Below are 26,638 nucleotides of genomic sequence, written 5' to 3'. Positions count from 1 at the left end.
CTATTCTTTTTTTAAAATTAATTAATTAATTAATTAATTTATTTATTTATTTATGGCTGTGTTGGGTCTTCGTTTCTGTGCGAGGGCTTTCTCTAGTTGTGGCAAGCGGGGGCCACTCTTCATCGCCATGCGCGGGCCTCTCACTATCGCGGCCTCTCTTGTTGCGGAGCACAGGCTCCAGACGCGCAGGCTCAGTAATTGTGGCTCACGGGCCCAGCTGCTCCGCGGCATGTGGGATCCTCCCAGACCAGGGCTCGAACCCGTGTGCCCTGCATTGGCAGGCAGATTCTCAACCACTGCGCCGCCAGGGAAGCCTCCATCATTTTTTAATTAAAGTTATTTTATTAAAAAATCTTTATATTATTTAAATGAAAACATTAGTAAAACAATAGGAGATATTTATGAAAGCAAATATGCTTAAAAACTAATTTATTAAATTCTCTCTGAATACTATTCCCCCGCCGGTCTGCAAACTGCTCTCTTAGGTTACAAAGGACACTTTCAGTTGCTGGAAAGATGATAAAGACATACTTGGCACCAAAACTGAAACTTCAATCTTGTTTTAATCAGAAGAATTAAGTGAGAATTAAAAAAGGAAGGCATACTTTTCTCATTACATGTGATTCATTCCATTCAGTGACACTTCTGAGTCCCCCCTACGATAACTGTATCACCCTTAATCTTGTATATCTGCAATGATAAACATCGTACACTTTCAGAAACAATGGATGAACAACGACGATGATGGAAGCTAATGCTATATACCTAAGGTGTATTTAGAGTTTACTCTTCACCAGGCACTCTTTGAAGAGCTCCGCATATAGAAATTTATTCATTTCTCACAAGAACCACTGAAATAGGTTCTATATTCTTTTCCATTGTACAGATGTGACAGCTAAGGCAGATAGAGGCTGGTAACTTGCTCATAGTCCATTGGATTAATAAATGGCAAAGTTGGCAATGAGGAAGTGATGGAGGGTTAGGAATGCAGGCTTGGCCACCAATTTTGCTTGTAGAAAACTTGAGATCAATTGTGAGTTTTCACTTTTTTCTCTGCATGATAAATATTTTAGTAGGATTTCGGGAGAAGGTTTTGTTAGAAACTGCAGTCTTATTAAGGAAAATAAGATTATTTTCATATTTTTCTAAAGTATCTCCTTTCTAGTTTGAGGTTGCTGAGAATGGATATTAATGAACAAAATGAATACAAATAATATGGCTTTTTCCTGCTGTACTAGTGAAATATTTCTAAAGTTGTAAAATATCCAATTCTATAAAGATGCAATAAAAATTTTGAGATTTTATATTACATTTATAAATTCGTGGTGGCAATCTAATTTGCTAGGGCTGTTTTGGGAAACAAGCTTAAAATATGTTTTAAGGACCATAATAAAGTTTATTTCTTTAAATTCAAAATTCGACTTTGGGGAATCTGTTGTGAATTAATAATATTAATGGTAAAGATAATTTGGAAACACCAAAAAAAACAATACAACCTTTGGAATCAAATAGATTCCAGAGCGTCACTCTATTGTCTCATCTATAGTGAAATGGTGAAGGGGTTCAGGACATGCTACCCCAAAATATGGCACCTTGGCATACTGGATATTTTAAGCTGAAGGAGGTGGAGAAAATGTAGAAGCAGGAAGGTCCCTTTGACCTCCCACAACCCTTCTCCTCCAAAACAGTCAAGAAACCATCATAGGGAAGGAGCATCCTTATGTCCAAAGATAAAGGGACGCTGAGAAGAATGTCAACAAATATGCTTTGTTAAGTTTCCCCAAGTTTACTACACTTACTTCATATTCCTTGACCTATCATATTTCACCACGACTGTCAACACTTCATTAAACCTAGCATAAAGATACGCAGGTTTAACTGTTTGTTCCCGTCTTCATTTCCTTATGAAGGATTTATGTCATACAAAACTAATATTAAATAAATTTGTATGCTTTTCTCCTGTTCATCTGTATTTGTCAGTTTAACTTTCAGACCCAGCCAGGGACCCTAAGAGGGTCAAGGAAAAAGTTTTCCTCCCCTGCAATGGCAACATCTGAAGGCATAATTAATAGAGCATCTGCACCAAAGAGTAGAGAAAATGGTATTGTACTCACAGGGAGTTACTTAGATGAGTCAGGCAAGAGTTCCTACTTCAGTTTGGGCTTTTGAGTTTCCAGTGGTACCAAATGTGGTAAAAACTGTGCCCACGTGTGGCAAGAAGAGCCAGTCTACATTTGAGTCCTGCCTCTGCCTCTGCATTGTTTTAGGTTGCTTAACCTCTCTGAGTCAGTTCCTAATCATTAAGCAGAGATAAAAATGTCTATCCTGTTCCCAGTACTAAATGAGACAATGTGTGTAAAGGGTCTCAAGAATATTGTTCTTTCAAGAAGTGGTAGCTAACTTTCTTCTCTTTCTTCTTCTGTTTGGTTATCTTTAACATGTAGTAGAGTAAAAAGACCAAACCAGTTGGGACTGAATAGCACAGGTGGCAGTGTTTGCTTAGCTTCAGGTGTGACAATTCTCTTTGTGACGGGGAAGCAGTATTTTTGACTTTTTACCACCAAATATTAAATTCGATTCAGATTTCAAAGTCAGTGTCAAATACTTTTCAGTCATATGCAAACACCAAGTTACTCAGTATCAGAGGACCCAAACTACCAGGAGTTGAAAGGAGCCTCTGACATTTACTAGCCCTGTGATCTTGAGCAGGTTAAACTTTCCATGCCTCCATTTCCTCATCTGTAAAATGAAGATAATAAGAGTACATCACTCAGAAGGCTAGGAAAATTCAGATTTTAATTTTGTAGATTTATAACACTACCTGATACTTATAAGCATTCTATATGTATTGTTAAATAGAATACTTTGACACTTCTGAAAAATGCCATTGAAGCAATAATTACAATGCCATTGAAGCAACAACCTTCTTGAGGTTGTTGGTAAACACTATCTTATCATTATGCCACAAATCCTCTATCTGTGAGCTCTTAAATGATGAAAAGGGCTGGATTCCACTCTCTTGCCTTTAGTTCTTGCTCTTCATGAAGTACATGTTACCTTGTTGTCAAGGAAACAGGATTCAAGAAGGTTTTGTAAAATGAGAATGGCTGCCATTAAAAAAAAATAGCACCAGGAAATACTTTAGAAAGGGAGATGGCCTAATAACAGAATTTTATTGAAGCAAAAGTGTCTAAATTTCATTGAAGGCAGAGAATCGATTGCTCTGCAGTTCAGCTGCCTTATTGAAAATAGCCTGTATTTTCAAACACGAGCTTGGCATTTAATATTGTCACAATAATGGGGCAAAACTTTTGAGAGTGAGAATATGAAGAGTTAGTAAAGATTTTTTCCCTTGAGAAATAAACATAAAATAACAGTAGATGTCACTGACTTATGACTGGGGGAAAATGATATATGAAGAGATCTGACAGAATGAGTCTTAGCATTATGAAGAGTATATCAATGTAACGATTTCACTTAGCTTTTCTATCTGAGTCCTGGAACCAATTCACTTGCATGCCAAGCCAAAGGTTAATAATGATAAAACAAATGTAGGAAAATCTAATTTGGGAACAAATAACCTCATTTACATATCAGCTGATTTAAATTGTTCGAAGGAAAGATTTGTTATCAAATACAAGTTCCTGTGCCAAATGCACAGTGAGGCCAAACAAACTGAAACGCTGGAGTCTGCAGCAGAGAAAGGTGTATTGCAGGGCTGAGCAAGGAGCACAGGTGGCCTGTGCTCAAAAACCAGAACACCCTGCTGGTTTGGGGGAGAAGTTTTTAATAGGCAGAATTTGGGGTGAGGGCTGCAGGGTGTGTGACTTTCTTCTGATTGGTTGGTGGTGAGGTAACAGGGTGGTGATCTAGGAATCCTGTGCTTGGCCTGAAGTTGCCATCCTCCACCTGGGTGAGGGCCTTAGTTCCTGCAGAAGAACTCAAAGATACTGTATTTCTTCAGGAGGAACCAGGACCCTGCCCCTTTGCTGCACTATCGTTTCTTGGCTGCTCCTCCTTTGTTTCTGTATTCCCTCCCTTCCCTGATTAGCAACTGTTTGAATCTGCCCTTTGGTATTCAGGGAAGGTCTAGGAGGCTGAAGCCTTTTTCCTACAAACAAGAAATGGGGACACGGAAAGGATTTGTACCAGGGAGGGCCCCACAGGGTCCTGCTTGGTTTTAGATTTTTGCTCTTTTGGTTTTTTACCATACATCTATTAGTTACAAAACAAAACAGTGTTTATTCCCTTTTTGGGATATCAAGAAAAGAGGAGTGTATGAGAAAAAAGACCAAGGTATATGAGATGTTTTACAACTTCATTGCTAATTGTGTTTTCATCTTAATTTAATGCATACTGTCTAATCTGATAACTGTATATTAAAAACAAAGAAAAAATTTTGGAGATCCTAATTGTGGGTCTTGATTACAAGTAATAGAAATTGACTCTAGTTGTTCTAATAATAAGAGAGGCATCCCTGCTTGAGATTAGCATTGGATACTGTGCTGATGGCTGATACCACCATGAGTAATTCTAGCCAGTTTCTTTTCTTTGCATTGCTCCAAAGTCCTGGACATAGAGCCAGATGGCTGAGACTAGGCCACAGGCCTGTGCCCTGGCTGCAGGGGTGGGGAGCTGAACCATCTTCTTCCCCTTAGGTGCCATAGTGGGTGGGTAGGAATTTGCTTCACACCAAGTCTCACACAGTGGGGTCTTCTCTAATTTAGGAAAGAAGTTTAGATACAACAAGTAACAACAAATACCCTAGAGTATAATTTTAAAAAGAGTGGAAAAAAACAAAGGGATAGCACATATATAAAATGGCTTGATGCTCTGTATATGATAAGCTATACCTGTATGAGAACTCAAGAACTTGGGTTGCAGTTAATATCCTCTTATACATATGCGCTCTCCTGATGTCCCAGAAGTGCAGCTCCATCCCACTCAAGGTGATTTAAAGGCTTCTGGCAGACAAAGTATCCCTATTCCCTGGCCCATGGGAAAAAAGGGGGCAGAAATAGCTCATCTTCTTGAACACTAGACTCTCCTAATATTAATGTCTTCTCTCCCTACTCTGGCTCTTAGATTGACTAGGTGCTGTTAGTAGAACTGGTCCTGCTAAACAGTCCTCTCAAAGAACTCCACAGGGAGGTGTCTTGTACCAACTACTGGTGGTTATTAGAACTTAATGTGGATGTACAGCATCTTTTATTCTCAGCTTGATCTTAGGTCTTAGTCCTAATTCTTAGACAACAGAAAAAATTCCCATTGCTACCCAGTGACTTACAGTTGGTGCTCCTGAAGAGAGCAGAATAAATGAATCAGATACATATTCAAAGGCAGAATAGAAGAAATGTCTTGAAATAAAGGAATCTGCAGCCAGGAGGGCACAGTATATGCTAGGGAAAAGATGGTAGAGTAGGATCAATATCAAGCTGTATTATAGGGAAGTTACTGAATTTCAAGGATCTAGAAACCATTCTTAAGGCAAAGGAAAAAAATTGACACGTTTAGACTACATCAGACACAGTGACTTTCAATGATAGAGTATCGTGGAGCAACATCAGACACCTAAGAGGAAAAAGTATGACTCAATGATTTTTCACTTTATTAAAGATGAAGATCAAAAACGCACGTCATCAACTGTGCAAAAAAGAATACAGCACAAATTAGGCCTTGGGAGAAAATTACCTGATGAAAATCAGGCATTCGAGAAGTGAGGCATGATAAGGATCTCAGAAATTGGGAAACTGGCATTAGAAGACTAGCAGTGAATATTCATATGTCTCTATTAGAATTAGGGCTCAACCATTATGGGAATTATGGTTATAAGGGCAGTATCTAAGTGTTAAAAGTGTAGGCAGTATAAAAATAATAATCTAAAAAGCAAAATAATGGGAGATGAGGAGAGAAAGCGTAAGGTGGAATGAAATGTAAGTGTACTCTTTTTAGCAGGAAGTCAGAAAATACATTCTGACAGATAATTCAAGAAATACACTTTAAATATACCATTTAAATTTTTCTTAAAAAAAATAAGAGATCAGACAACTTTGTAAACAATAGAGAAAAGAAAGTACCAAAATCAGAAAATATAAGTAAAACATCAGGAACAAGAACAAAGCATATCTGTTTTAAAAAAATGAAGGTAACTGAGATAAATTACAAGAGAAATATTCTCAGATTAGTTTCATGAGAATAGGGATTTTGCCTGTTTCATTTGCTGTTGTTTCTTTAGTGCTTAGAATAGAGACAAAGTCAAACTGTCTTGAAAATGAATAAACTATTTGACTCATGTGTTAAAAAACAAAATTCAACTGAGTAAATTGTAAAGATCTTACTGGCTTTTATTCAGTGATTCATGAATTGGGCAGTATCCAACCTAGCAGACAGAAATGAGCTCTGAGGAGCTATACAAAATGAAGCGGTTGTCAGCAGAAGGGAGCAGTAACAAGGAAGTTATACTAGGCTGAAAAGTGGATTGGTTGTTGGACGGTTGCTGTCTTTTAGGGGATAACAGGGGTCTCTCAGGCAGATTATCTAACCCAGTGCTGATCAGGGGATTCCTGATTGACTGGTTTAAGATTCCCTTCTGGGAGAGCTGAAACTGTAATTAAGTTTCAGTTTGGTGATGTGGGGCTTACCATAAGTGATTCCATTTTGGGCCTGTTGTCTTATTTTTAACATATGTAACCAAAGGTTCAGTGGAATAGTGGGTGCCATGGGGTCTCTGGCCTTGGTTTTCTGTGAATGTCCTTGGTGTGTACCCTACTTTGTGTGGCTGGTTCTCAGGCTTGCTTTCCTTGTGGTTATAGTAAGAAGGCTGCCCACTGCAACTGTGGCAATGTGATTCCTCATTCACAGTCGTCACTCTTCTTCATAGCCCACCCCCAGAATTCTCAACCACTCTAAACCCGTCACAGTGGAAAGGCAGATAGGATTACCTCCTGGTTGATTTAGACCAGACTTCTCAAAATGTGAACCCTGGATCTCTAGGGCGTCTCAAATCTCTTTCAAGAGATCTGCAAGGTTAAAACTATTTTTATAATAATACTAGCAGGTGACTTGCCTTTTTCACTGTTTGACATTTGCCATGATGATTCAAAAGCTGATGGGTAAAATTGCGGATACCGCAGCATGATTCAAGGCAATGGCACCAAACTGCACTAGTGATCATTGTATTCTTTCCTGCCAGTCATTTGCAGCCAAAAATGCCAGTTTCACTTATGTCATTGATAAAGCAGTAAAAACTATTAATTTTTATTAAATCTCAACTCCTGAAAGCAAGTCTTTTTGATATTTTGTCTGATGAAATGAGAAGTAAGCATAAAAGCACTTACTCAATATCTTAAAGTACAAGGGGTATCTCTGGTTGTCTCAGGGAAGGCATTTTAGGACTGTCTAAGGTGCAACTGAACTAGCTGCTTTTTTTCATGTAACACCATTTTATTTCAAAGAACCACTGACAGACAAACTATTGTTATTCAGACTTGGAAAACATTTGACATTTTCCTGAAAACAAACGAAGTGAATCTGTCACTTCAAGAAACCCACTGGTAGTATTTTTTACCAAAGATAAAATTCAAGCTTTCAGGCAAAAATTTGAATTTTGGAAACTTGTGTCTGCTACCGTGAGCTGAACAGCTTCCCAATATTAAAAGAATTTTCTGGTCATAATGATGATGTTATTACCAAATGTAATTTTTTGGTATTATATAATGAAATCTATCAGCATTTAGAAGATTCACATAACTTAAGAGAACCAATATTCTCCAAATGACCAATGTATATTCTTACAAAATCATGCTTCGTAAAATATCCATTCACACTACAAAATAGACCAATACATTTTAATGAAACAAAATCTTTAGAGTATAAAATGTTTGTTTATACGGTTTCAGATTCTGATTGCAATTAACATTTAAGATACTTACCAGATGTGGCCAAAATGGCAGAGTAGGAAGACCCTGAATTCACCTCCTCCCACGAGCACACCAAAATTATACCTACTTACAGAGCAGCTATCTACACCTGCTATAAAATATTCTGTCAGTACAGAAGGGTAAAAAGTAAAATATCTCTTCTTACTCTTACTCTTTTTCTCACTCCTCAGAGGAGGTTTTAACATTTATTTTTCTAGCTCTGTGGATACAATTATACGACACTTGCATAAGGATTTCTTCTAAAGTGATCATATATTACTTTCATAATTTAAACATGCAAAGAGAGAAGAGAAAGAAAAATAATTAAATACCATTTTCTAAGGAAACCGCATATTTCACATTTATCATGAAAGTTTAAAGCTATTTAATTGAGGAAAGCTCCTTTATAATTTTATGTGCTGCTGTCTTCTTTTGGCTCACTTTTGTGTTTTGATTTGCGTGTTTCCAAATACTGACCGCTTTCTTTTACTTTTTGCCAGAGATGGAATCACCTGAAATAAGACCAGGTATGATGAATCAGAGCCTGTGTTTGGTGAAGTCCCCATCATGGTGTCATGGGAAGAGTTTGCTTATTGGAAGCCCAGATGGGCTTCCTGTCCTCAAATCTGAGGCTGCAACCTTTGATAGTGCCTCTCTCCCAGTGACTCTTAAGTATGTCATTTGTTTCTTACATAGTAAAATTCAGTGGGATGTATATTCATCACTTATATTTCTACTTTTAAACAAATGAATGTATACCAGTCATCTTTCCACTTTCCATCCTTTAAACCTTTTTCAGAAGTACTAGATCATATTGTCCAACCTGATTAGAAATAGCAATCCCACAAAATGAACCATGAGAGAAAGGTACTATGGATAAAAATATTTTGGAACGTGTTGCATACAGTATCTCTGCTTTGGATAGTCCCTGAGTATTAACATATTAAAGGTTTGATTTAGCACTTCTTTAAAAACCTGGACATAGGACTCTCTCTTATCCCCCTAATTCCTATTAGCATCTCAGAAGGCTCCCATTCATCAAAGGCCACAGGAAGCAGGTACAAGAGGAAAGGAAACTAAATCTTTCATGGAATATTTCATGGAAAATTTAGGCTGGAGAGGCAGTATTCCATAGCAGGAATTCCATAGCAGTTTCTGTAACCAGATAGATCTGGCTTTGAATTTCAACACTTTTCCCTCTGTATTTAATAACTGTAAGTCAGGATAAATTTTTCAATATCTCATAGTTCTTATTTTGAAAACTGTAAAATGTGAAAACTAGTTTCTTGGGTTGTAGGGAGATTTAAATGAGATGAGGTATCTGAAGTAGGTGTTCAAAATACTAACTTCTTTTCTGGTCTCTTTTAGAGAAGTTTTCCACTTATCATGCTTTCCTTCCTCATAATTCTATTTTATTACCTTTAAGGCAACCATTCTGTCCCTCCAGAAAAACCTGGGAACTTTCTTTTCTTTATTTTTTTCCCCTGAAACTTTATATTCTTATCTTCGCCCTTAGTGTCTCTTGTTGGATATGATTAATGGAGACAAACCAAAAAGATACAAAAAATACTTTAAGGGTGAAGAAAATAGCCTATTTTGATTTAGCATTTAGCTACGTAAAAAAATTTAGCCTTAAAAAAGTTTTTTATCCCCTACTTTCCAATAGTCATAATAGTCCTAACAGGTCATAGAGATACAGAATCAATTTGGGGGGGCTTGATTTGGCCTTCTCCTTATTTGCATTTCATATTTATGCTGGTCATTGTGCTGACCCTACCTCTTGTTAGAGTAGTTTCCGAATTGGGCTTCCTGCCTCTAGAATCTCTCTAGTGTCCCAATGATCACCAACACACCTGTCAGTCCATCTTCCTAAATATTCCACTTTATCTTACTCTTAGTCATTAATTTCAGTAACTTTCCTTGCCCATAGAATTGTGTCTAAGGAGCCTTCCACTATTGAATTCTTCCAGCTTAGTTAATCTTTTGTTTTTATGTGTTTAACATTTACCCCCTATTTCACCAAAATCAGCATTTTTTTCTGTTTTATGTATACACTAGGCTCGTGCCAGTGCTGCCAGTTTGCTTTCCTCCAAACCTCTGTGCTCCTCTCCCTATTCTCTGCTGGCTCTAAGCTGACCAGTCTTTTAAGGACCAATGAAGTCTTTCCTTCCACCTGAAACCTTCCCCTTTTTACTTCAGCCAGTGAACATGATTTCTTTTTTGAATGCTTAACCATATTTGATTAACTGTGAACAACTTACTGTGGTATATAATCAAATGCTTACCTGAAACGGTAAGACCTTATCTTTTTTCATCCCAAAGGGACAGAAATTTCCTAGAAGATAGGAATTAATTTTCAGACTTCTCTTGTATTGTTTATGAGGTCTAGCATAGTGCATTGGTTGATTTCAGTGACTGAATCAGGTATGACTTTGACTTCATCTAAATTACTGCTATTATCATCTGAATATTGCCATCCCCCTTATCTTGTGACTTTGTCCCATGAGTTATCTTCACTGTTTTAAAACAGTGTTTGAAGTCCTATCTAGGGGAACCTAGTCTAGAGTTATGACTAGGGAGCTCTGGAAGTTTTTATATGTTCATGCAACTATATGCCATTGTAATCAGATGAAAGTTCTTGTGATCAAGCAATTTAAATAAATGAATTGCAAAATAAGGGCATAAAGATTGAAAAAGACAGTGAAGCTCAAGAGGTTTAGGATGACATGGAGCACAAAATTTCTATGGAAATTAACAAATAACATTATGTTCTATTCAGGAGCTTTCTGATAAAATCAGTTTTAGGAAGCCATTCATTTTCTTCCAAATTTTGTGTTTCCTTGAGAGAAGGCAAGGCATGAATAATAGAATTTTGAAGAGACAGTTCAGGGAAGAAACATGCAATTTGCTGTTGTATTGCCTTAAAAGAGAAAAAGACCATAGGAAATGCCTGAACTTTTTATTTTGTCCTGGCAGTCAGCATTTAGATTTGAAACTCTTGCCTATTTATTTGTCCACACCTCCAGTATCCAATCCATGTTCAAGTTCTATTGGTTTCTACCTCACAGTGCATCATAAATTTACACTTTGATTTCTACTTCCATCCACAACTATAGGTCAAATTTCATCAGACCTTGTCTGGAACATTGTGTTATAAATGTCTTCTAACTGTTCTTGCTCTCATGGGCCTCTTTTTCCCCAAACCCATTCACCATGCTGCATCGTGAATCATATTCCTTAAGCACTCTTACATCATGTACTTTTCTGCTCACAGAAATGCCAAATAAAGTTCAAATTTTCATGTCCCATCTGATTCTGACCTAGTCTTTCTCTAAAATGACTTTCCAACGCACAACCTATAGTCTAGTCATGCAGAACTTCTTGCTGTTTTTTGACACAATCTACAATTTCTTGCTTCTGTTTTTATTGTCATCCTATTATCCCTACTTGGAATGTCCTCTTTCATGCCTACCCATTGAAATCATTTCCATCCTCCAAGAACGAGCACCTACATTAACTATTTTAAAAAACCACCGCTGACTTTCTGAATACATGTGAATTGCTCTTGTTTTTGTACATTTGTTTACAACAAACATTGTTTGTCATAATTCTATTCTCCTAAGTCAGTAGCAGAAACTTGTCTTATTCTTTTTTTTTTTTTTTTTATCCCATAGCATCTAGAACAGAGAGCACTTCTATTTACTTCTATTATTGTCATAAGGGTTGCCTGCAAGAATGACAAGGGCTACTCTGGATTACTGTTAAACTCTTTTGCCTCAGTTTTAAAAATTATTAATCATGTAATCTGTTGTGAATAGGACTCTCATGATTGATCAAAATTAGTTTCTTTTATTAGAATTAGCAAATTTTCTTTCCGTTCTCAATTCATGATTGTTAAGATCACATAATGTTAGTAAACTGTCAAGTTGGGGAACTTTTCAAATTTCTTTCATAAGAGCTGTAACGTTTCAGGGCATTTAAAGTTTTTGGGCAGTAACTAGTTTTAAATACTTCTTCAGTTGATGATAGCCATTAAGCATGTTTGTCATCAATGTCCTTGTATTAGTGGTGTATTGTTTTATGTTATTTTGTTCAATGTCAGTATTTTATGTCAAATCAGCAAGAAGTTAATTTTTCTAACATATTCATGTGACCCACTGTTATTTGTTGATTTATTAATCACTCCATGAATCTATTGAATATTTTAAAATTAATTTAAAGTTCATCTCTTCTTTTAAATGAATTATTGCTTTGGCAGAACCTGAAAATTTTTGTTACAGTTCTCAATTTCCAAATAATTTCTATTTAGTTACTCATTTGTATCATTTTTATTTAATATTCTTTAAATTTTTAATTTAAATTTATCTCATTTGTTTTATTAATAAATTTAAATATAACAAGAAGAAGCATGCTTCACATCCATCCACATTAGGAGTGGTGCACTCCTAATCCAGTGTTCCCTTAGCCAGATCTCAAAAATGCCCACTGCCACTTGACACAAACATGACATGGGGAAGTTAGAGTGGGAAGAGACTGTGGTCTTAACTGATTTCAGCTAAAATAATTTATTTCTAAAAAGTTTAAAGGAACATATGGTAATATAAACATTGCTAGGAATTGTCTCTGGGTCTTGGAAATAATCCTCACGAATGAAGTAGAAGCTTGAGCTTCCTTAACTGCATGCTAAATCTGATCTTAGTTGACACTGTGGGACCTTGGTTACAATCATGTGATCTTGCAGTTTCCTCATTTGGAAAATAAAGGAGTTGATCTAGATAATCTCTAAAGTTCCTTTCAGGATTAAGTTCTGGGATAATAGTTATATTGGAAGAGGGGGTGTTTGTGGCAGACATATTGCCTTATTAAACAAGATGAAGGTGTTCAAAGGGCTGAGAGACTTAATAGGAATGTCAGATGTGTCAACTATTATGTTTTGGTTACCTGAGAAAAGTTTAGTTGGCTGTTGAGTTGGAGAGGGCATTGGAGACCGTAAGAAGGCACACCCAATTCTATTAATTGCAGCATTTTTCAGACTGGAAACAACCCAGTATTCTGTGGTATATCCACACAGTTGAGTAATGTAAAGCTGTAAAAGGGAAGGAGTTACATATCTATATCTACATGGAATGCAGGGAACCAATTAAGTATTCTGAAAACCAGAAAATTTTCTGAACAAAATACTCAAGGGAAATTTTTTTACAGAATAATTCCAGCTAATAAATGTAGAAGGAATGATAGACTTAAGAGTATCACCTTTTTCCCATTACTGATGAACTAGTGGATCTAGGCAGTGATTACCAATGGATAATAAATCTATTAGATGTGAAGCTTATGGGAAACTTTATAATGTATTTTGTGTGTATATATATATGTATATATATATATATATATATATATATATATATATACACACACACACATAGTATATATTTTGTATTTATGTATATATGTATACATAAATATATTTATATTTATAAATTTATATAAATATAAATATATAAAAAATATAAATATATTTATAAATATAAATATATATTTATAAATTTTTATATAAATATGTTATATATAATATATATAAATATATATAAATATATATTGTATATTAAATATATATTATATATTATATATATAATATATAATATATATTAAATATATATAAGTATACGTTATATATTATATATAATATATATATTTATATATTTATATATTATATATAAATATTTATAAATATAAAAATATATTTATATATAAATATATGTATTTATATACACATAAATTTATACATAAGTATATATATTTTGTATTTGTATATGGTTCATATAAAGTTTGAATTCTGTAAACAATCTAAATATCACAAAAAGAGATACAATCAGATGTTATTGCTTCCTGCTGTGATGCTATCGGTAATATCATTATATAATACAACCTGTGAAACTGTATATTTAAAAAAATTCAACCTTAATCTGATCAAGCCTCTAGTTCTACCAGTTTATAAGAATATAAGGGACAGAGGCACAAGTTAAATTTTAATATGAGGGTACAACAAGCAAAACCCAGAAAGTGTGAAAATACATGGGTCAAGTGATCTGATGTCCTCAAAATAAATTATAAATACTGAAAGAAACTTAAGAAGCATATCAGCTGAATTCATAATAGGGAATTTACTTGAACAAAGCAACCATAAAAATAAAGTCAAACACTAACAGTAACAAGAGAAACCCAAAACAGTGTATGGGGGATATTTGCCTATAGTCTGGATATTTGATAACATTAAGATATTCTTAAATATTGCCATTTTTATATGTGGTAATATTATTGTTGTTATATTATTATAGAAAGACCTTATACTTTAGAGATACAAACTGAAGAAATTACAGAAGAAATGATCTGATGTGTGGGATTTGTTTCAAAATAATCAAATTTGTGTGGATGATTTCAGTGGCTGGGTATGTGGGAAACACCTATAATGTGACATTTAAAAACATACGGTTAAGTAAAGACAAAAATTGGTCATGAACTGAGGCTGTGCTGATCTGTAGGATACCAGATCCGAGGTGGAAATCAGCAATGACACATCTGTAGAAAAGATTATTTTGCACCAGGGGTCATTTTCAGAGAACTGAGAAGGGAAGGAGTGATAATGAGGGCTATATAAGCAGAAGATGGCCTTTTAAAATTCTCTTCTTCATGTGGCAATTTCCCTCTTTTGCCTTCCATGTCTGTGCACCGCTTGACCTTCAGATTCTCCTCTCCATTCCTTACCTCCCTTTCCTTTCTCTTGTTCCTTTTCTACCAATTCTCATTAACTCCCTTCTTTCATTCTTGAATTACCCTCCATTTGCTTGGCATATTATGCAATAAAGGTATATTCAATATATTTTGGAACAATTTGTATTTTCTCTTTTTGATTGAAGTTGTAGATTAATTATTTTATTTTACTTTTTACTTTATTTTATTTATTTATTTATATTGGAACAGAGAAAGGTTTATTGCAAGACCAAGCAAGGGGAACAGGTGGCTCATGCTCAAAAACCTGAACTCCTAGATTAGTTATTTTATATGTAGGTGATCATACACCCAGGTTTGGCTACAACAGTCATGATTTATGACTTTTATCCAAGAGAAGTTATTAATAGCACCCCTGTCCCTCTCAAAAGTGTCTTGGCTTGTATAATAAGTTAAGCTTATACTTTTCTAAAGTTTGCAATAATTAGCTGTCATTCATATGCTTTAAGTAGTTACTTAATGGTGCCATGTGTCTGAACCTATGCCAAGGCTTTGTTTTTCCCTGTACTTTACTCTGGTAAGACTAGCTCATGTGGGCCAATGGTTCTCAACAGAAATAAAATGTCCGTTCTTAAAATATTTTTCTAAGTAGACATTTGTTTTAATGAAAACATCTTACCTTTGAGAGATAGAACATTAAAGTATTGGCAGCCACATACCCCTTTCAATAGATTTATTTGGCACAATGAAAATATTTAGAAGCAGAGAACAGGCTCCCCAGGGAGAAGAAGAGAGGTATATTTTGACAGGGAAGAAAGGAACCAAGCACAGGCACTCTTATGGAGGAAAAGCCAGATATGGGGGCTAGAATGGGACCTAGAAGCTGAAATGAATCAGTGAGAACTGATAGAGTCAGACATTAACATTGAGATCAGGAAGAGTCTGAGACTAAGGGAACAGCAGTTTTATTTATGTAGAAGATAACATTATCTCTACTGTAAATAACAAAAACAGCAAAACAATACTGTAACAATAATAATACAGTGAAACACAGATTAGCAAGAAATGTCCCCTTTTCCCCCTATAACTTCCCTTGATTATAATTTAAAAACTAGATTTTGGTCAATTCACTGTTCTCTCAAATCAGTTCCTTACCTCCCTCAGATTTCTGTTTCAGAGCATAGTTAGATACCAAGATATGTGGGGGGGTGTTGGTAAACCTGGTTCATAGTGTCATCGTCTGACCATTCAGGCATCCTCTTAGTGTGGTTGTTCCTGTTTGTGTTTTGCTCCTAAAGCTATCTCAGTGTCTGCTCTCATATCTATATTGAAATCCCTCCAGTCTTTGACCACAGAAAGTCATTGGCTGTGCTCTTGGTGCTGGGAGTTGTGGGGAAAGCTCTGTGAGCCTGTCTCAGGCTGGCTGCCTAGATACCTCAGGTAGCCTTCTCCACGCTTCTGTGTCTATGTCAGGTGCCATGCTCAGTAGCTCTTCAAGGTTTGCTACTTTTTCTGGCACTACCTGAAGAGAGAAGCACAGTTGATCTCTGCTCCTGGATCCCCAAATTCATCTGGGAATTTGTGCCAGTCTTGGACATGTTTGCCCTCAGATCCTTGCTCTTATTTTGCTCTGATCTGTATGGTAAGTCTCTTACTATTGTTTGTATTTTCCTTTCGGCTTTGGGTCACATTTTTCTGCTTCTTTACATATCTAGTAATTTTTTTATTAGATGCTGGACAATGTAAATATATGATGTGAGGATCTGGATCATGTTTTTTTTTTTTTTAAAAGTTGTGACTTTTATTTTAGCAGGCAGTTAAGTAACTTGAAGATCACCTTGATCATTTTGAAGCTCAGTTTTAAATTTTAATAGTTCATATCTGGAGTCGTTTTACTCTAGGTGAATTTAGCTCTGATATTAAAGGATGAGCCTCTGAGGTCTCTACTCCCTGTTCATTGAGATTTCTCTACTCTAGCTAGTTATATTTCAAACTCCTCCAGGCCCTATCTAAACTCTGGGAATTTTTCATCTTACAGATCCTTAGTTGTTTTTTTTTTGCCTAGCTTAATGGAGTTTTAACGCTATGCATGTGACCCTAATAATGTTTAGCAAAAGATTCAAGGGGGCGCCCATGTAGATTTTTGGAATCTTTTTCATCTCTCCTCTCTGGTTTCTGCCTTACACAATCCATCAGCTTCCCTGAACTCTGATCTCTATTTCCTTAATTTAGCAATAGTCTTATTCTCCACTTGGGTTTTTCCTCTATGTACTATAGTCCTTAATGTGTATCCAGTCAGAGTATGGAATGATCATAGGGCCCACCTTGTTTTCATCCCTTCCCATAGGAACCATGGTCCTCCTTTACCTACTACCCAGGCCTGAAAATAATTACTGAACATAGTTTGTCAAGTTTTCTAGTTACTGCTGGAAGACAAGTCTGCCTCCACTTACTCCATCAAGGCTAGAAATGGAAGTCTATGATTGCCCCTTTTAAGTTGTATTTGACTCTCCCTTTTAAGTTGCCCTTTTAAGTATAAATTCCTTTGCAGATAGGTAATGTATTCCGGTGTACATGCTGGTCCTCCCAACTAGTTAGCCTTATCGAAAACTACCACCACTCTATATGTGGTGGTAAAAACTTGATTACTTGCTGTTTCCTGAATCTACCTTCCTTTGCCACTTCTCTATGTTTGTACCTGGTTTTCTCCCCACTATTGGGGATACTCAGAAGATGACACAGTTTTTGTCTTCAAACATCTGATGAACTGAACCTTACAAAGTCCTGCAATACAAAGTCAAATAAGGAAAGTATGGAGACAAGCATAGAGCTGATGATGTTTTAAATGGGTCTGAAAAACAAAAGTAGAATAATCAGATTTGGTTGTTGGTAGCCAAAAACTTTTATTTATTATGTGCCCCAATTAAATGCCATACACCATTTCAAGGATAAAACAAGGTAATTAAAAGTGACCTATTAAAAACAAGCCTTCTTAATAAATGTACTTTTAAAAAATTTTTAATGATATAAACCAGAATTTGGCAAATTACAGCCTATGGGCCAAATCTCTCTTGAGATTTGTTTTTATACAGCCTGAAAGCTAAGATGGTTTTTACTTTTACAATGGTTATATATTAAGTGGTTATATATAAATATCTATATAATATTCTCAATTTTGTCTCTTGGCCTATAAAGTCTAAAATATTTACTGTCTGGCTCTTTAAGAAAAAGTTTGCCAATATTGGTCTTAAACATTTTCTCCATCCATTCCTCTATGCCATCCATTTAAGAAGTATTTATTCAATGCCTTACACTGTGCAAGGTACTTGGCTAAGATTAAAAACTTGAATTATGCAAGGAACCTTCTTTAAGGGAGTTCATACTTTTATCAGGAAAGCTGGGACATGAACACAAATAGCAAGAACACAGAGTTGAGTAAAAGAGGAATCATGGGAGAGAGGTGACAGGTTAAGGACTGTCATATTTCAGAAAAGAATAGTCAACACAGAGCTGGGGAAACTAGAGGATTCTCATCAGAGGAGTTGGGATTGGATCTGGGCTAGGAAAGATGGGTAGGACTTGAATAACACAACCAAGTACATTCTAGGAGGGCAACTTGTTTAAAACTCAGCCATAGTTAAAATTCATAAAAGGAGCTACCAGTTCACTCTTTTGAGTCTGAGTCCTACCCTCAGAAGGGCAATTAATTGGTGTTCTGGGTTTTGGAGAAAAACATTTTTTCCCTTGATACAAATTTTCCTCTTGCCATCCTACCTCTTTTCTTTCCTCTGGTCAATATTTAGCCTGAGTTTCCTTTCTGAAATTATAAGAGATTAAGTAACAGGCTTTGAGAAGTGGTTTCCTAGCCGATTTTTCAGATTTGGGACTCCAGTATGTTTAGGAGGGAGCCAGTATTCTGTACTCTCATCCCAAATTAGAAGAGTTTTGACCAAATGACTCCACATATCATTCTCCATGTATGTCTGTGTTCAGCAGGGAGAGCTCTGCCAAGATTTCCTTCTATAACTGCACTCTTTCTGTTCACGAAGATCCACGGCCAACAGCAGCATTTCTCTTTCTGTGGCTTCGCCAGCCTAGTCTCTCTGCTAACGGTGGGAGAGGGAGGAAAATCAGATTCAATATTTGTAATGTTTAGAAATTACTTTCTCTCATGTAAATAACCCTCTTAATGGTAGGACCAAAGAAACTGATCTGAGCAAAAAGAGAATCTTGATTTCTCTGTTTAATAGAGATCTGAATACAGAATGAGGAACTGAAATAAATACTGTCATTCATCCTAAATGAAATAAACATAACCTGAAAATAATTTTCTTTTATAGTAGAGTTGGAGTATAAAAAGATTATTCAAAGGACTGAAATTCATGAGCTTTCCTATGAAAATAATCTTTTAATATGATTTGGGATAATGACATGGTTCCTGATTGATGAGTTAAAGGTAAAAAAAGAATAGTTATTTGGGGAATAAGAATACAATCATTTTCAGAAAAAGAGCTTTTAAATAATGCTACTATTATTTGAGGTAAATGTATTTTTTGTTATTAAAGACTAGTCATCCTTGAACTTGAATGTTAATTAACCCAAGTGCCTAAAATCAAACTCTATTCATGTACATACACAGCAGTACTTATTAGTGAAAATAACCAAATAATTTTCAAAATGAATTTAATGCATTTGCACTTGGCAGTCAAAATAGTGTTCTTCCATGTTACAGGTATACTGCTTTTATAACACCTTTTCATTTCCTCCATAGCCTTTGCAGTTAAGTTTGGTTAATTCTATGTTTTCATTTAAATTTTATTTCAAACTCATATAATAGTCATATTGTTTATGCAACATAACTGAGTTGAAAGTTGTGTTAAAGAATGATGGAGTCACTAGACTCGATCGAATAAGATCAAATAGAATATTTTAGAGAAAGTTCTTGCATTTATTTGGCAACAATAAAAATGCCTTATATTTGTATACCACTTTAAAATTTTCTCATCGCTTTTCCATAATCTCTCAGTCTGCCTTTGATTGCAAGTGACAGAAACTTACAAGAGCTTAATTTCAAAAAGAGAATGTATTGCTTCATACTTGTGAAAAGTTTAGAGGCATCAGTCCTCAGGAATAGCATGTTATATGTTTTCAACTATATAAATTAGATTTTGTTTCTGTCCATACCTTGGCTCTGACTTCCTCTGTGTTAGCTTCATTCTTAGAGTCTCTTTCTACAAGGTGGCAATGTGGCCACTGACAACTCTAGGCTTGTGTGGTCCTTATAGCTTAATATACAAAAGGAAGAAGGAGCATCGTTACCCACAGATCTAACAATCTTCCCAGAGTGGACTCTGGTATGGGTCATATATCATGAATATGGTTAGGGACTATGATACTGATTGACCAAGCCTGCCTCGTATGCACACATCTGAGGCAGTGTACTTTGGGACTAGGAGCTTCTAGATCAATTCATCAAAAGTCAGTTAGCCAGAAGACTAATGAACAATTTATTAAAATAATTTTCTTTTAAGAATTTATTTTTAAACCAGATTTCATTTTGCAATCATGACAACACTTTAAGAGATAATCACTTTATCGTTGCTTTATTCCCTACTTCTGTAGCTAGAGATAGAGGGCCAGAGAGGTGCAGGCTCAGGAGCAGAGAGAGGAGAGACACCTGACTCAACTCTGCCTTTGCTTTATGGGTAGTGTCACCCCATCAGAGCTTTTATTTTTCAGATCTAAGATCTAAGGCCTAAATTACTTCATTTGTTAGCATTGAGGGGTTCTATTTAAGTGAAACATGACTCATCAGTGGACAAATTCCATTGACAGCTCTTTTGGAACGGAAGCACCCAGTCCCAGGACCACAAAGTACTCAGTACAAGTTGGGACTTGGCCACCAACATAATATGAATACATTGTTCACCTGTCATACATTGTTTAAGATGTGGACTTTTGTGATATGCCATTAACCAATTTATATGAAATAAGAACAAAGTATTTTATCAAGCATTTTCTAGAGGTCCTGAGAAGAGAGGTCAAAAAAGGAATTGCAGTAATTCCCTGTACCCTCAGCCATGAACTCAGTCCACATGCAATTCCCTTCAAGGGTTTCAGGCTTTGAGAACAGAGCGAAAGGTACAGTTTTGAGAGAGGAGGATGACATTTTAGGGTACTTTGTACTCACACTAAAGAGTCACTAGGGTGTAATGTAAAGAACATTTAATTAGGGGTCAAAACATGGGGAGTTAAATCCCATTTTTTCCCTGTTCTAGTCTTTCAACTTTAGTTAAATTCAACTTTCTAACTTTTGAGTTCACCAGTGATATAGCAGATTGATAAGGATCCTTTAAAATGGATACCCATAATAGCATTGTGAGTGTTGCAATGACAGAACAAGATAAGATGAAGCAATTGATTTACTATTCAGAAGAAATGAGTACAATTTTCTCAATATTTCCAGTGTTCTTGTCAACTGCTTGGAACAAAAGGACTTGCTTTTTACTCCCCTACAAGGACATATCAAATAAAATACATTTTAGAAGGATAGGTGAATATCTCTTTGTCATTGCTTATTTAGTAGTGGTAGTGGAACGTGTAGCTGACTGTTTCCAAAAGCTATTTCTTTATACTGTAGAGTACTTTAAGCTTGCATTATACAAAATAACCATCACCGTCTCTTGCAGAAATAGCAGTGCAGTACATAGTCACAGTTTGAAATATCAGTCAAAAAGCCTGGGATGTCTTAAAACATTATTGCTGTGTGGGGGCAAAAACCTGTTTTGATCAGGAAATTACACCTTGAGGAACTATTTTTTATTATAGACATTTCTTAAAACGAAATTACACTTTATGGTGCAGGCTGGGGTAAAAAAATTCCAACTATCAATATGATTCTAATATGTTATGCTCTAGGGTTTATCTTTCCTGAGTTTTCAAAATTATATTTCTATGCTTGGCATCCATTCTTTACTCTGTGCTCTGGGGCATCACATTATGTCTGTGTATTTCACAGATTTTCCTTTTGGAAGTGCAGTGATTACTGAGAACAATAATCAATTAAGAACTCATTTATTACACTCCATTAAACCAGTGATCTATTGACACAAGACATGAACATAAAGTAAAATTTAATGACTAAAATAGTACAGTGAATTAAATTTATCATGCAATGTTAGCTTATTGGAAGAGTTGACAAAGATGATTATTTTTGTGCAACACAAGAGGACTGTCTTTATATGAATTTCAGCTAAAGGAGAAATGTGAATTAAAAACAGTGGAATGCCAACAACTTAATAATGGAAGCTATGTTACAGAACAATTATAACTGCTTAGCAAAACTGAAAAACAGGAGAGAAAGAAAACCTATTACAGGGTAGGTTGGTAGAAAACAGTAACATTCATTCAATTAGTATTTGTGACATACTATGTGTACTGTGCTAAATGCTGAAGACCCAAGATGATCAAAGCACTGAAGAGATTTTTAAAAATCTGTTTTCTCTTTTGATTACTGAAGAGTATTCTGCTTTATTTTTGTATTATTATAGGAAAATGCATTTGTTTAGCTAAATGGGACCCAGTGCTGTTAACTCAAACATTACCTTCCCTACTCCTTTTAAAAAAGCATCTATTTAATACAGTTGCTAATTATGGGAGTTTTTGTTTTGTAAATAGTTGAGGAGGGAGTTTTGGGTTGGGTTTGGCGGAGAGAGCCTAGGTGATGAGGGAAATGGTGGTGTTGATTAGTGGTTTCCAAAAGATGTGATACCACTCCTGATGGAGTGTTTAGAAATTTGTGAGGCATTTTTATATTCTTACAGTGATGGAAGAGGGGGAATACCACTGGGCTATCAAGGATGCTAGATTATCTGCACTGGATGAGACATTCCCAGACAATGAAGACTTGTCATGTGACGCCTATAAATATTTATTGTCCAACCAGACATTAGTGTATATTAAAAAAAACCCCTATTTATAACTATCTGAGTCTAGATGCAAATCACATTTTTACATACAATCACATTTTTTTTGGCAGGTTGTTATATAAACTGAATTTTCGCAGAATGAAGTTACTAAGTAAATCATGGGAAGATTACACTTTGTTTGGTTTATCACCTTACCAAGAATTGTTCATTATTTTGGAAAATAACATCATTGAAGGAAATGCTAATGCAAAATACCAGGATCAGACTTTTTTGGAGTTTCACTGTGGTTGTATACACAGAGATGAGTATCAGATTATACCTTGCCAAAGATTTTGTGCAAGGATTTTCATATTGAAGCACATAATTTTTTTATAAATTGATTTCCATTTATTCTTCTAAAATATAGTTAAAGGTTTCATATATCATAATTTGAATTCATAATATATATTTTGAAATTCTATATTTAGGTAGGTTATCTTATCTATGCATTTTATTTCATACATAAGCATTGAAAAACACAGATGGCAATGGTATGGTATCTGTCCCTCTTTGGAAAAATCTAATTTGAACTCTTATGTATAAAGAAATAAAGGGCAGAATTTTTCTTTTGAAGATTTCTTTTTATTTATTTATGTATTTATTTAGGCTGTGCCGGATCTTAGTTGAGGCATGCAAAATCTTTGTTGCGGCACGCAAACTCTTAGTCGCGGCATGAATGCGGGATCTAGTTCCCTGAGCAGGGATTGAACCTGGGCCCCCTGCATTAGGACCACTGAGTCTTATCCACTGGACCACCAGGAAGTCCCAGGACAGAATTTATAGAACTGTTTTGATGAGGACCCTGTGAGATTCTCTGCTAACAAGAACAACTCAAGAAAGACTATGAAAGACTGAGGAACATTTAGATTTGACTCAGTGTCCAAATGACAAAGTTTGGCACTAAAGTTGGGGAGGAGGACATTCTTCTTGTGTCTCTACTGATCCCAGCATTGGCCAAATTTGGGATAATCTGGAGAGAAGACACTTAACACTCCTATTATGTAATAGGTAGTGATAAAATTTTACAAAGTGGCCTAGAGGGGTGTTGGCCTGGGCACAAGAACGAAAGGCAGGAGAGAAAAACCGGGTGGTCATTATAACGGCGGCAAATTCATTGGTTTATTAATTGGTTTATAGGGATTATTTTGGGGACTTCCAAAGATAATAATGGGACACATTGAGGGGGTCAAATTTCCATCAGGCATGCTGATTGGGGCTATCATAATTTGGTCACTGAAACTAAATATCAGTTTTCACTTGAAAGAAAATAGAGTTGGGTTTATCCACATACCACGTACTAAAATACATGTTAGACTAAGCATTTTTTTTTTAACATCTTTATTGGAGTATAATTGCTTTACAATGGTGTGTTAGTTTCTGTTTTATAACAAAGTGAATCAGTTATACATATACATATGTTCCCATATCTCTTCCCTCTTGCATTTCCCTCCCTCCCACCCTCTCTGTCCCACCCCTCTAGGTGGTAACAAAGCTCAGAGCTGATCTCCCTGTGCTATGCGGTTGCTTCCCACCAGCTATCTATTTTACGTTTGGTAGTGTATATATGTCCATGCCACTCTCTCACTTCGTCACATCCCACCCTTCCCCCTCCCCATATCCTCAAGTCCATTCTCTAGTAGGTCTGTGTCTTTATTCCCGTCTTGCCACTAGGTTCTTCAAGACCTTTTTTTTTTTTTCCCTTAGATTCCATATATATGTGTTAGCATACTGTATTTGTTTTTCTCTTTCTGACTTACTTCACTCTGTATGACAGACTCTAACTCCATCCACCTCACTACAAATAACTCAATTTCGTTTCTTTTTATGGCTGAGTAATATTCCATTGTATATATGTGCCACATCTTCTTTATCCATTCATCCGATGATGGACATTTAGGTTGCTTCCATGTCCTGGCTATTGTAAATAGAGCTGCAGTGAACATTTTGGTACATGACTCTTTTTGAATTATGGTTTTCTCAAGGTATATGCCCAGTAGTGGGATTGCTGGGTCATATGGTAGTTCTATTTTTAGTTTTTTAAGGAACCTCCATACTGTTCTCCATAGTGGCTGTATCAATTTACATTCCCACCAACAGTGCAAGAGTGTTCCCTTTTCTCCACACCCTCTCCAGCATTTATTGTTTCTAGAGTTTTTGATGATGGCCATTCTGACCGGTGTGAGGTGACATCTCATTGTAGTTTTGATTTGCATTTCTCTCATGATTAATGATGTTGAGCATTCTTTCATGTGTCTGTTGGCAATCTGTATGTCTTCCTTGGAGAAATGTCTGTTTAGGTCTTCTGCCCATTTTTGGATTGGGTTGTTGGTTTTTTTGTTATTGAGCTGCATGAGCTGCTTGTAAATCTTGGAGATTAATCCTTTGTCAGTTGCTTCATTTGCAAATATTTTCTCCCATTCTGAGGGTTGTCTTTTCGTCTTGTTTATGGTTTCCTTTGCTGTGCAAAAGCTTTTAAGTTTCATTAGGTCCCATTTGTTTATTTTTGTTTTTATTTCCATTTCTCTAGGAGCTAGGTCAAAAAGGATCTTGCTGTGATTTGTGTCATACAGTGTTCTGCCTATGTTTTCCTCTAAGAGTTTGAGAGTGTCTGGCCTTACATTTAGGTCTTTAATCCATTTTGAGTTTATTTTTGTGTATGGTGTTAGGGAGTGTTCTAATTTCATACTTTTACATGTAGCTGTCCAGTTTTCCCAGCACCACTTATTGAAGAGGCTGTCTTTTCTCCACTGTATATGCTTGCCTCCTTTATCAAAGATAAGGTGACCATATGTGCGTGGGTTTATCTCTGGTCTTTCTATCCTGTTCCATTGATCTATGTTACTGTTTTTGTGCCAGTACCATACTGTCTTGATTACTGTAGCTTTGTAATATAGTCTGAAGTCAGGGAGCCTGATTCCTCCAGCTCCATTTTTCGTTCTCAAGATTGCTTTGGCTATTCGGGGTCTTTTGTGTTTCCATACAAAGTGTGAATTTTTTTGTTCTAGTTCTGTAAAAAATGCCATTGGTAGTTTGATAGGGATTGCATTGAATCTGTAGATTGCTTTGGGTAGTAGAGTCATTTTCACAAGGTTGATTTTTCCAATCCAAGAACATGGTATATCTCTCCATCTATTTGTATCATCTTTAATTTCTTTCATCAGTGTCTTATAATTTTCTTCATACAGGTCTTTTGTCTCCTTAGGTAGGTTTATTCCTAGATATTTTATTCTTTTTGTTGCAATGGTAAATGGGAGTGTTTTCTTAATTTCACTTTCAGATTTTTCATCATTAGTGTATAGGAATGCAAGAGATTTCTATGCATTAATTTTGTATCCTGCTACTTTACCAAATTCATTGATTAGCTCTAGTAGTTTTCTGGTAGCATCCTTAGTATTCTCTATGTATAGTATCATGTCATCTGCAAACAGTGACAGCTTTACTTCTTCTTTTCCGATTTGGATTCCTTTTATTTCTTTTTCTTCTCTGATTGCTGTGGCTAACACTTCCAAAACTATGTTGAATATTAGTGGTGAGAGTGGGCAACCTTGTCTTGTTCCTGATCTTAGTGGAAATGGTTTCAGTTTTTCACCATTGAGGACGATGTTGGCTGTGGATTTGTCATATATGGCCTTTATTATGTTGAGGAAAGTTCCCTCTATGCCTACTTTCTGCAGGGCTTTTATCATAAATGGGTGTTGAATTTTGTCAAAAGCTTTCTCTGCATCTATTGAGATGATCATATGGTTTTTCTCCTTCAATTTGTTAATATGGTGTATCACGTTGATTGATTTGCATATATTGAAGAATCCTCGCATTCCTGGAATAAACCCCACTTGATCATGGTGTATGATCCTTTTCATGTGCCGTTGGATTCTGTTTGCTAGTCTTTTGTTGAGAATTTTTGTATCTATGTTCATCAGTGATATTGGCCTGTAGTTTTCTTTCTTTGTGACATCTTTGTCTGGTTTTGGTATCAGGGTGATGGTGGCCTCGTAGAATGAGTTGGGGTGTGTTCCTACCTCTGCA

The sequence above is a fragment of the Eschrichtius robustus genome, chromosome 5 (genome assembly GCF_028021215.1).
Source record: "Eschrichtius robustus isolate mEscRob2 chromosome 5, mEscRob2.pri, whole genome shotgun sequence".
NCBI classification, from domain to species: domain Eukaryota; kingdom Metazoa; phylum Chordata; class Mammalia; order Artiodactyla; family Eschrichtiidae; genus Eschrichtius; species Eschrichtius robustus.
This window is presented reverse-complemented; position numbering follows the sequence as displayed.